At 45.1% G+C, this 13,091-nt stretch overlaps 1 protein-coding gene across 1 annotated transcript in view; it reads right to left on the bottom strand.

Annotated features, from left to right (window-relative positions):
• Window positions 1-13,091, bottom strand: part of LOC126334747 (calcium-activated chloride channel regulator 1-like) — a 340,350-nt gene that overhangs the window by 16,440 nt on the left and 310,819 nt on the right. The gene's annotated exons all lie outside the window — the stretch shown is intronic.

The following is a 13,091-nucleotide window of genomic DNA, read 5'->3' as shown; positions in this document are numbered from 1 at the left end:
TCTGGTTTGAAGATACCGCCACCCCGCTGGAAGCCCGAGAACTCTTCACCAGCCGTATACGCCGGGAAAGCATACATTCATATTTAACATTAATAATGCAAAACACATTTTAGGTCCACTTACGGGCAGTGGTAGCAATAAAGAGGAATTGAGATTACTTTTCGCAGATGACATGGTGTAATTAATACTGGCAGCGGAAAATGAGCTGATAAATGAGAATTTATTCTGATGAGACAAAAAGCTCTGAATGAAGTGGCTAACGAACGATTTGTGCGATGTGCGTATACGGTGAGTTCACAATAAATACATATTGAATGTAGGCAATGAAAACCTCGTAACTCAATTTTGTTAAATTTTACAGAAAAGCAAAAGCTGGTTTTTCAAAATTATGTCAAGTTGTATAATGTTACTATACGTGTAACTGTATAGTAGAATCTTAGTTGTTGACAGATTAGAGAAATCCGAGCACTTTCAAATCTCTCTTTGACATTGGCGTTACGGGTTACCGATATCACAAGGTTTTCACATGCAGAAGGAGTCACGAGGTTTTTATTGTTTGCCATCCACATTTGAAATATGGTTAATGTACCACGGAGAGTCGCTTGCCTTCTTCTAGACGAAACTGGAATACCAGTAAATCTCCGTTTCTTTAACACATTTCAATTGCTGTTCGTAGAAACTATGAGCGCGCATTTATTGCCGTTAACTGTCGGCGCTCGGAGAATCTGTAGTTCTCTTTATCGCAAAAGTTTATTATAAAAGTTTATTGTAATAGTTTGACTGAAGAGGAAATTCCGAGGCTGCTCGAAAAATCTGGATCAGAAATTGACGATGATGTGTTTGAAACTGAAATAGTTCTTCTGAAATATATGGTGATTTTAATGGTCAGTCATTGTGTTTAGGTATCATAATTATATTCTCGGCAGTTTCAGTGACGCATATCATTTATTTTGAAGGTAACAACGAGTGCAAAAAAGGTGAAAAAGTGTCCGACTTCAAATGGATTGCACCAGTACCGTGACCCGACTGCAATGTGTTAAAGAATCGAATTCCCATGTATAGACTTTTTTTCATTCAGTGTTTTATATTGGGAAAGTGTCATAGAATCATATAAATTTTCAAGCACGGTACATTCAGAGGTATATGTTGATACTATCTGTAAAATGTGTCCCGAATAGAGTTAGTAGCAGAGAAGTACGAATTTAAAACGTCACGCGTGATGTAGAAGCTTTGGTACATGACAAGAGAATATTTAGCATACGATACTTTTTTTTCTTTATTTTCTGGTAGTGTCAGCGAGAAAAAATTCCGAAATGTTTTGAAGATACATGTAAAGTTTGTTGGAAGTCGCTAAGTGCTCTCAATCTAGGTGAATTAAGTCCTAGTTTATGAGTGCTGTCAGTTACGTTGCCTCTAGACAAACCCAGAACGTTAAACTTTTAAAGTCAGGTTATACTTCTTAATGAGTAGATTATGACAGCTTTTTTAATTCTGTCAATAATTACGCGTAATGCTATCAAATTTCTGTTGCCACCGGAAGGAGGCAGGAGGATCTGCAACGAACTGAAGCATGGTGCAGAGAATGGCAATTGAATCTCAATGTAGACAAGTGTAATGTGGTGCGAATACATAGAAAGAAAGATCCTTTATCATTTAGCTACAATACAGCAGGTCAGCAACTGGAAGCAGTTAATTCCATAAATTATCTGGGAGTACGCATTAGGAGGGTGTCGGGTTTGGCAGTTCAGGTACTTACCTATATGTTATATAGATATACATGCGCCACGAAGGCTAATATGATCATTCAGGTGTAGAGCACTCTTCGGCCGACCTCGTTCGGGAATTCGGTCGATGCGACGAGCAAAACGAGGGGGAAAAAAGGGATAGGGAGCGCTACTTTGGTAGTGTGCGGCAAATGGGAATTTGGACTGACGAGAGAGATGTGCTCGAGTAGAGCGTGTAGTTGCGTTAAATCACCCTACCAGAGTGGCGTAGATGCTTACTGCATTTAGCTTGTAAGCAGGAGTCCCGCGATCGAATCTTTAGGTCTTCGCACAAATTTTCATTTGTCTCCAATGAATTCCTTCATTGCCCGAATGATCGGAATTTCTCCTTTTGAACAATGCAGATACAATGAAATAGGTTCACGCGAGCACAGAATCAGAAAGTATTTTCTTTATACTTCGTAGACGCCATAATGTAGCTAGGCACGAGAAGGTATGCGAGGCTCTGTAGCCGCATCGACGTAGTACAGAGACGCCCGGTGTTGGCGGAATGGCGCGGAAGTCGGCCGGCGGTCGCAGCCGTCGCAGCCAGGTGTCGGCTGTTGCCGGTGAGTTACGGCGGCGATCGTCCGGGTCGTTGGCGCGCGTCGTTAAAGATAAGGAGCCGCGGCTGCCAGCTCATTTGTCGCGGGCCACTCAGCTGCAGGGCAGATACCGGCAGTCATTGGCGGTGGCCCGTCATCGCCGGGGCGTCTTGGCCGCAGGGAGACAAAGGGCTGCCTGACGACGCCTGCGCCTGTGGTCCCTAGAAGCGAGGTTGATTCTGGTACCACTGTCATTTCTCCCAATCCTGTGCCCCTCGCGAATAGTGCACGGGAACAAACCTCCACACGAAGACTCGTGGAAAGTAACATGTTACCCGACTCCTCTTTGAACGTATGATCTCGAATCGTCAACAGTGAATCTCTGTGCGATGCACAACGCCTCTTTTATAGCGTCTGTCGCTGGAGTTTGTCGGGCATCTCCGTTACGCTCTCGCGCCGACTAAACGATCCCGAAACGAAACGCGCTCTCTACGTTATATACACTCTACCTCTTCTGTTAATCAAACTTGGTAAGGGTCCCAGACTAAAGCGCAGTACTCCAGAATCAATTATTTTGTAAACAACTAGAGTAAAATAGAAGTGATTTCAGGCGTTCCCCAAGGTAGTGTTATAGGCTCTTTGCTGTTCCTTATCTATATAAACGATTTGGGAGACAATCTGAGCAGCCGTCTTCGGTTGTTTGTAGATGACGCTGTCGTTTATCGACTAATAAAGTTATCAGAAGATCAAAACAAACTGCAAAACGACTTAGAAAAAAATATCTGAATGGTGCGAAAAGTGGCAGTTGACCCTAAATAACGGAAAGTCTGTGGTCATCCGCATGAATGCTAAAGGGAACTCGTTAAACTTCGGTTACACGGTAAATCAGTGTAATCTAAACGCTGTAAATTCAACTAAATACCTAGATATTACAATTACGAACAACTTAAATTGGAAGAAACACACAGGAAATGTTGTGGGGAAGGGTAACCCAAGGCTGCGTTTTATTGGCAGGACACTTAGAGAATGTAACAGACCTACTAAGGAGACTGCCTACACTATGCTTGTCCGCCTTCTATTAGAATACTGCTGCGCGGTGTGGGATCCTTACCAGGTAGGACTGACGGAGTACATCGAAAAAGTTCAAAGAAAGGCAGCACGTTTTGCATTACCGCGACATATGCGAGAGAGTGTCACTGAAATAATCCAGGATTAGGGCTGGAAATCATTATAAGAAAGGCGTTTTTCGTTGCGATGGAATCTTCTCACGAAATTCCAATCAACCAACTTTCTCCTCTGAATGCGAAAATATTTTGTTGACACTGACCTACATAGGGCGAACGACTACTACGATAAAATAAGGGAAATCAGAGCTCGTACGGAAAGATATAAGCGTTCATTCCTTCGGCGCGCTATACAAGATTGGAATAATAGAGAATTGTGAAGGTGGTTCGGTGAACCCTCCGCCAGGCACTTAAATGCGATTTGCAGTCTCCATGCAGATGTAGATATTGGATGGTTTACATTGTCCTGAAACTCTTAACAAGCATCCGGTTTTCCTACAACTTATTTTAATTGCCATTCCGGTTGTGTCGATCCACACAGTTACTCGTAATTATTTTACGGTTGTTACTGTTTACGATGAATCTCTTTGCCTATTTACACGCAATGAAACATTTATTTACGTTCAGTGCCAACTTCCGTGCCCTGCATCTCTCATCGATACTCTGCAAGTTTCGGTATATTTCTCTGCAGTCTTTGCTCTTACAGTCTTCCCCTAGACAAAAGCATCACTAAACAGCCATACTCCAGATAAATACGTTAACAGTTTATTTCTCGCCCATGTTAATTAATTTGCTACGCGACAAATCCGTTGTACCTTTATAAAAGAAAAGCCTTACAACAATGACTGTTTCTTATCCAAATGGATTCTGATATAGCATCAACTGCCAAAAATGTACAGTATTGATATTAAAACTGACAAACTACAACGGAATTGTTACGCGGTAACACGAGGTGCTCCTAGGCTACCGGAGAAGCTGTAGAGTGCGAAAAGTGTCTGGCCGCGGTGTCGGTAGGAAGTTGCGCGCCAGTGGCGTCGTGCGTCCAGCGGCAGGTAGCGGGGCGTTTTTCGAAACTTCCGCCGGCAGTTGGCGACGTGCGAAGCCCCGCGAGCCAATGGCAGCCGCCCCTTGCTGCGTATACCTGCTGTTGCTCCGGTAAGTACCGCGCCGCCACGCCCCTGTCTCCCAACAATGAGGGGTGCTCCAACCGACAAGCCGCAACCTGTTTGTAGCACCTCCATTACCGACTGCACACCTGCGCATAGTGCATCAAACTTCCCCCACGAGAAAATAACCATGGCGGTTCTCAGTCCCATCGAGTAACAGTCCTAACCGACAAATGACCGTTCCCAACCACTGAACGAAGCGTCTACACAGTAACAAATTTAACAATTGACTCCGTGTATAAATTCAAGTGTTTGTGGGTTACGCTAACGATAAATCCAAAGCCTCACACCGCCGATCAACGATTTTTGTATCTGGTGCTACCCTCTGTATTCCCATTACATACTATAGTGCCTGTAGCCGACAGCTGTAGTTGTGGAGATAAGAGCATATGAAGCGCGCTCTATCACATCTTGGTGATCATAAGGGTATCTTCTGTCTCTTTCGCTTATATATATTTTTGAAGGGAAAAATTTCATTCGAGATTGTTCTGTAATGTTTTGCAGCTATTACCAAAATTCCCGACTGTTAACGAATGATCTCGAATGCACCTGAATACTCTCGAACGCTCTACGACTACAACACAACTTGTATACGACAGATATAACCGCGCTGACCCGCACCCTGGCAATATCGTCTTAACCGATAAGTTGGCGGCCGCGCAGTCCGTGACATGGCGCCTCAAACCGTGAGGCCACTCCGCGCCGCTAAATTGAAGAGAAATGCGTCTGGTAAAAGTGAATTCCATTCGTTCACTCCACACAACCCAAAAGTCATAAACACCGGTGTAACAGCTATAAACGGTCTTAGTGTTTTATTTTTACTACCTGTTGTTCGTGTTTTACATTGCTATTGTCCATTCTACAGGCTGGGGCAAATTAAACGCATGGATTTTCGTTCCGTAATAGCAGTGGAGGGGAGCGGTTGGTCACCCTCGAGCGTTGTCATTCTGTCCGTTAGAGCATCCAGTTTCACGAACAACGGCGCAGTGCAACGTTTAGTATCGTTCTTCCACTGCGAACAATTTGAAAAGTAATGAATCTGTTATCACCGTTCAACGGCTTGTCCGTACACTGTTCAACGTTGCGCATAATGGTTCGAAATCTGATCGCAACACAGTATTTCATTGGGTTAACTCATGTTGCACAACTCAACCAGTTATGAAGAAGAAGTCGATTGGTCATCCTCGTACGGCGCGAACTCCAGAAAATATCTGTTCTTCGTTCTAGCTGCTGCACTAGGAAGCGTGATCTGTTTTCGGGCATGTCTCGTCATTTGCTACATCATATCCTGAACTGTGAGTTACGGATATGTCCTTGTGAAATTATGATCTTTCAGAAGCCCCACGAATGTGATTTTGACGAACAGAGACTGTTTTATGAGAAAATTCTTGATGATCTTCTACATCTATGTCTATACTCTGGAAACAACCATGAGGTACATGGCAGAGGATACGTCCCACTATACCAGTTATCAGGATTTCTTCCTGTTCCATTCACGTGTGGGCCGCTGGAAAAATTATTTTTTGAATGCCTCTGTGCGAGCATAATTATTCTAATCTAATCCCCACGCTCCCTATGTGATCGATACGTAATGGATAGTGGTATATTCTTAGAGTAATCATTTAACTGACGACGTTTTGTTTGTCCGCAGCTCGTGGTCGTGCGGTAGCGTTCTCGCTTCCCGCGCCCGGGTTCGATTCCCGGCGGGATCAGTGATTTTCTCTGCCTCGTGATGACTGGGTGTTGTGTGATGTCCTTAGGTTAGTTAGGATTATATAGTTCTAAGTTCTAGGGGACTGATGACCATAGATGAAACTCACTTTCACTTGGACGGTTTTATAAGTAAGCAAAACTGTCGCTATTGGGCAGCAGACAACCCAAAAGAATTGCATTTTTTTTTTTTTATTAGGAAGGCGGCACTAGTACAACAGTGAATTCTGGACGTCATGTTGCAATGCTACGCGATTTTCTGCAGCCACAACATGCAGCCTTGGGTATCAAGATGGCATAAACGTGGTTCCAACAAGTTGGGACCACAGCCCACACGGCTAATGCACTCATGGCAGCTGTTCGATAAATGTTTCTTGAAAACTTGAGCCGACATTTCAGCCATCTCCTCTCGCCTGTACGTTCGACAGGCTTGTCTGTTTGCGACATTATTCTTATGGGGCCATTGAAATGCAAAATCTGCGGCCGCAGATCTCACTCACTCAATGATCTGAAGACGGCACAACGTGAAGAAATTGCTGGCGTTTCACTCTACGCTTTTACAAAAGCTATGCAGAACTATAACGAAAGACCTTTAATGTGTACGCACAAAGGACGCCATATTTCCAATGTTATCATTTATAAATCATTGCAATTCTTGAAATGGGTAACTGCCACTCTCAGCCTGGGTACCTAACAGCTTGTATTGGTGTAGATACATTGTATATATAATTAATATAAGCCCAACCATATTAATCTGAAATCCAGGAGTTCTTTTAGCGCCATCCTGTGTTTGGAGTGTATCCTTTATTTCCTGAAAACACCTCATTCATGTAGGCCACTGTGGTGCCGTATTCAGTAATTGTAGCTATGTTGTTGTTGTGGTCTTCAGTCCTGAGACTGGTTTGATGCAGCTCTCCATGCTACTCTATCCTGTACAAGCTTCTTCATGTCCGAGTAAGTACTGCGACCCACATCCTTCTGAATCTGCTTCGTGTATTCACCTCGTGGTCTCCCTCTGCGATTTTTACCCTCCACTCTTCTCTGCAGTACTAAACTGGTGAGCTCTTGATGCCTCAGAACGTGTACTACCAACCGATCCCTTCTTCTAGTCAAGTTGTGCCCCAAAATCCTTTTCTCCACAATTCTATTCAGTACCTATTCATTAGTTACTTGATCTACCCATCTAATCTTCAGCATTCTTCCGTAGCACCTCATTTCGAAAGCTTCTATTCTCTTCTTGTCCAAACTATTTATCGTCCATGTTTCACTTCCATACATGGCTACGCTCCATACAAATACTTCCAGAAAAATCTTCGTGGCACTTAACTCTACACTCGATGTTAACAGATTTCTGTTCTTCAGGAACGCTTTCGTTGCCATTGCCATTCTACATTTTGTATCCTCTCTACTTCACACATCATCGCCTATTTTGCTATCCATTAACAAAACTAATTTCCTAATCTGACTCCCTCAGTATCACCTGATTTAATTCGACTACATTCTCTTGCTTTTGTTGAAATTCATTGTAGCTAGAAATGTTACGGAAACTAATCCAGGGAAGATTCAAGGTAACCGTTCCGCTGGTTAGTGGAACCCCCCCCCCCCCCCCCCCCCGCCCTTCCGGACAAAGATGCGGCTGTAGCCTCACGAGTGTTCATGTGTGAGCGCTCTGCCCCCGCTTCAAACGTCGAAACATCTGCCTTGACGAGTCTCTGGGCGAAGTCACCAGTCGGCCACAATGCGTTACGTGGGACTTGAAACAAAGGATCTGAGTCACGCGCAGCTGGGACGCCCAGCGCCGTTCATAATGCCCGACTGGCGCACTGGTCGAAACAAACCCGACACAGCCGCTCCCTCGACTCGGAATTCAAATCAGAGGCGAAAGAGGTGGAAGGGAGCGGGGCGAGCAAACGACCCTCCCCTCTCCGAACCGACGTGGCGGGCGGGCATATACTCGTATGTACCCGCGCATGCTGCCGACATATCACCTAGCGGTACACAACACACACACACACACACACACACACACACACACACACACACACACACACACACACACACATGAAAGAAGGATCGCTATTTCTCGTTTCTGCTGTTTTGCACGAAAAATATACGAGCTAGTATATCTCTTTTCAACAGCTGCCTGTGACATGCGACCATGTTTACCAAGCCGAATGTAATAACTCGCCGGGGACGCAGTCCATCACTTTTTTTTTTTTGCATCTGCCGCAGATTTGCGTTAACAGATCCAAAAAGGATAGCGTAGCGCGACAGCAAGACGAAAAAAATGTCATATTGTCACTCTGACCGCCATGGCTCGACAAGTTCTCGGAAACACCAGTTGCGGCAGCGCCAGGTACTTTTTTTCCTGCCTTTAGAGAAGCTATCTCTCATGCACCTATCAGATAAAATCCTCAGAGGAAATACGCAACAGTTTTTGAGCTAACATTTTCTTTTTTTTCATAGTTCTGCGTCATCTAGTTAGTATACCAGAAATTCTGGGGCATATTTACTCCGCGCCTTTCGTTGACAGGAATTTTTGGGCGCAGTTCTGCGATAATTAAACGCCGTAGAATTATAACATCTTTGCGTGTGATGCCTTATTCGATCTTTGGAGCCGTGCTCCAGTCAGCTGTCCGCACAAAAGAGACAAAGAAACAGATTATGGTGGAGGCACTCTGCAGCAGCGTCTTGTGCAGAACAGATTTACCGATTTGTTCACAGATGCTGCCGCCATAATGGCACAGAGTGTTCTACTGAATGTGACTTTTAAAATAAATGTTAAATGTGACTAAATTCTAAAATCTTTGAAGTGTTATAGTTTCTTTATCTTAAACATTGTACATTAAACGACGTTTTAGAGCTAACGTTGGAGACACTAACAAAATAATAGTGATAAGGAACAGCATCTGTGAGTAATTAGAAATACACTCCTGGAAATGGAAAAAAGAACACATTGACACCGGTGTGTCAGACCCACCATAATTGCTCCGGACACTGCGAGAGGGCTGTACAAGCAATGATCACACGCACGGCACAGCGGACACACCAGGAACCGCGGTGTTGGCCGTCGAATGGCGCTAGCTGCGCAGCATTTGTGCACCGCCGCCGTCAGTGTCAGCCAGTTTGCCGTGGCATACGGAGCTCCATCGCAGTCTTTAACACTGGTAGCATGCCGCGACAGCGTGGACGTGAACCGTATGTGCAGTTGACGGACTTTGAGCGAGAGCGTATAGTGGGCATGCGGGAGGCCGGGTGGACGTACCGCCGAATTGCTCAACACGTAGTGCGTGAGGTCTCCACAGTACATCGATGTCGTCGCCAGTGGTCGGCGGAAGGTGCACGTGCCCGTCGACCTGGGACCGGACCGCAGCGACGCACGGGTGCACGCCAAGACCGTAGGATCCTACGCAGTGCCGTAGGGGACCGCACCGCCACTTCCCAGCAAATTAGGGACACTGTTGCTCCTGGGGTATCGGCGAGGACCATTCGCAACCGTCTCCATGAAGCTGGGCTACGGTCCCGCACACCGTTAGGCCGTCTTCCGCTCACGCCCCAACATCGTGCAGCCCGCCTCCAGTGGTTTCGCGACAGGCGTGAATGGAGGGACGAATGGAGACGTGTCGTCTTCAGCGATGAGAGTCGCTTCTGCCTTGGTGCCAATGATGGTCGTATGCGTGTTTGGCGCCGTGCAGGTGAGCGCCACAATCAGGACTGCATACGACCGAGGCACACAGGGCCAACACCCGGCATCATGGTGTGGGGGGCGATCTCCTACACTGGCCGTACACCTCTGGTGATCGTCGAGGGGACACTGAATAGTGCACGGTACATCCAAACCGTCATCCAACCCATCGTTCTACCATTCCTAGACCGGCAAGGGAACTTGCTGTTCCAACAGGACAATGCACGTCCGCATGTATCCCGTGCCACCCAACGTGCTCTAGAAGGTGTAAGTCAACTACCCTGGCCAGCAAGATCTCCGGATCTGTCCCCCATTGAGCATGTTTGGGACTGGATGAAGCGTCGTCTCACGCGGTCTGCACGTCCAGCACGAACGCTGGTCCAACTGAGGCGCCAGGTGGAAATGGCATGGCAAGCCGTTCCACAGGACTACATCCAGCATCTCTACGATCGTCTCCATGGGAGAATAGCAGCCTGCATTGCTGCGAAAGGTGGATATACACTGTACTAGTGCCGACATTTTGCATGCTCTGTTGCCTGTGTCTATGTGCCTGTGATTCTGTCAGTGTGATCATGTGATGTATCTGACCCCAGGAATGTGTCAATAAAGTTTCCCCTTCCTGGGACAATGAATTCACGGTGTTCTTATTTCAATTTCCAGGAGTGTATTAATGAAAATATCGTACCAGTTCTGAGGATTCTTATTAGTCAAATATTTCAGAAAAGTGCTCTCTTGTAAGTTTTCGAGCAGTTTATCAGTAAGTCGGATTCGTTACATTTTATGCTCATTTGCTGTGTAATTAGAATAACAGTTCCGATACAGTGAGTGTTTACAACATTAAAGTTAAAGATTAGCAATTTCCAGGAGTGTATGTCATGCGACATCCGCACAGAATCCGCAGAAAAACAACGAAGAAAAAGACCGAAAGAAAGAAGACAAAAAAATGGTTAGTGTCACTGCGTCTAGATCGCGGGATCCCAGGTTCGAACCGCAGCCGAGACGGAAATTTTCTTCGACCGGGGTCCTTGTGTTGTCATTTCACCTCATCACAACGACTCGCAAGTCGCCGAAGTGGCATCAAATAGAAAGAGTTGCGACAGGTGGCTGAACAACCCCAGACATCTTCCGGCCAATAATATCGTACGATCATTTCGTTTCATGGACGACTATTGTTTTCGCCCGCAGCCCATTGCGACTCCTGTTGAAAGTTGGTAACAGCGTTGCCAGCTGTCGGTTATTAAGTCTCGCCGACTTTGCTGTACTGGCAGGCGCTACAAAAGAAGCTCTGCGTACTGTGCAAAGGTTTACTTTGAAGATTCCGAGAGCGTATGTTCCAAGACGTGTCAAGCGTCATATGGCTTACTGCCACATAGATGACCATGACGATTACATCAGAGAAATTTAAACTCATGCCGATGCTTACCATCAATCGTTTTTCTCGTGCACCATTCGTAAATAGAACAAAAAGATAATGATGCTCTTAGTACCCCCCTATTAATCACCGTACGGTGACGTGCGGAATATATACGTGTGTGGAAATGTCTTGGGGCGGATTTAAATATTCCTTATGTAATTATTTCCTAATAGACTTCGTTTCCGCATTCAACTCTCTGCTCAACAAGCCACTACAGAATGCACGTCCCAGTTACTTCGGGCTAACATCGGCCATTTTGTGCCCTGCTCAATTAGTGTATTGAGAGAAGGGAAAAAGGACGTATTCTGTACTTGCTCGAGACCCTCTTACCTTATTCACATGATTTCATTGTGATATATACACGATGTTCGGAAACTCTCATTACAGACCTCTAGGACCTCTAGAGGGGAGTGAATACACAGTGTTTCAGAAATGTTCCATTTCTGTTCTATGGCGGTTCAGATGTGTAATATGTTCACATCTGCAGAGGGAAAGAGTACAGTTTCAGAGCTGCTTGTCCTGGTATGCAATGGATACACAGAATAACGTGTAATTCGTCAGATGGTCTCCTTACGTCACTTAACGTCTGTCTTGCTACGACACTCCTGTAGAGACGGAGGATGACGTGCTGCCACGAGTTCTGGCCACTGCAGTAGAAAATGAAGAGACATCAAGTGGGACGGAGAGTGTGAACCAGAACGTGCTTCCTTGATACAATGTCTATAACAACGTTGGTGGTCGCCTCATCGAGCTGCTGTTGTAAGGCATCAATACTGTACCGTACGCACAGTATGCTGGGTTCTTTTTTGATTTGGAACAACGTAAACACGCAATGTTTAAGTGTTAAGTCAAGTAAGGGTGCTTAAGTGATAAATGGATGTTTAGTTATGTTTCCTTCCGAATTCTCATCTAATAACTGTACGGCCTCACGGCTAATTCAGTTTCTCAAGCAGAAGTAGAGGAGTTAAACATCTGAACTGAAACTGTCCTAGAACAAAATATTACGTACTCACTCCCCTCTAAAAGTCCTAGTAGTTTGTAATGGGAATTTCCGAACATCCTATAGAGTGGAGGAAACAGAACAGGCGCACAGTCTTACTCGCTAATCTGATATTCATTTTATAAACTGAAACGCCTTTTTCTTGCAGCAATCTATATTTATTTGTATTCCAGGCGCGGTTCTCCTTATGCATTAATGAATTTTCAGTAGATATAATATTTATTCGTTTTTCTTGTCATAATCTGCATTTCTTCTCGTCTCGTCATTGGAGATGCCGTAATGTAACAGGTTAAACACGTCTGCAACATAAATAAACATACGCTGCAGCACTAATGAGACATTTCAGTTTATAATACGAATATTTGTACAGGGATATTAATAAGTACATCCGGGGTTTCGAAAGACGACTGCATGAAAACAACAAGACTTACAGCAAATGGACACGTATCAACTCCCCAATCTCTTAACTAGCATACAGGCGTTAAAAATGGGCACCGTTTGAGATGCGGCTGACATCGTTACGTGTGTTCATTGAAGTTGCTGACCTGAATTGCTGGGGAAGTAGAGAAGCAATCCGCCTTGGAAATCCATATATTGGGTTGCCTAAATACTCGATCGTACTAATTGATGCTAGAGTACGTAGCGGTTGTTTTGTCTTCCCGTTTTGACACGCCATCCACCTTGTGGTGTGCTCTGCAATTACGCTACGACGCGTGTTACGATATGTGTAATGTTTCTGTGTGT

The sequence above is a fragment of the Schistocerca gregaria genome, chromosome 1, assembly GCF_023897955.1.
Source record: "Schistocerca gregaria isolate iqSchGreg1 chromosome 1, iqSchGreg1.2, whole genome shotgun sequence".
NCBI lineage: Eukaryota > Metazoa > Arthropoda > Insecta > Orthoptera > Acrididae > Schistocerca > Schistocerca gregaria.
This window is presented reverse-complemented; position numbering and strand designations above follow the sequence as displayed.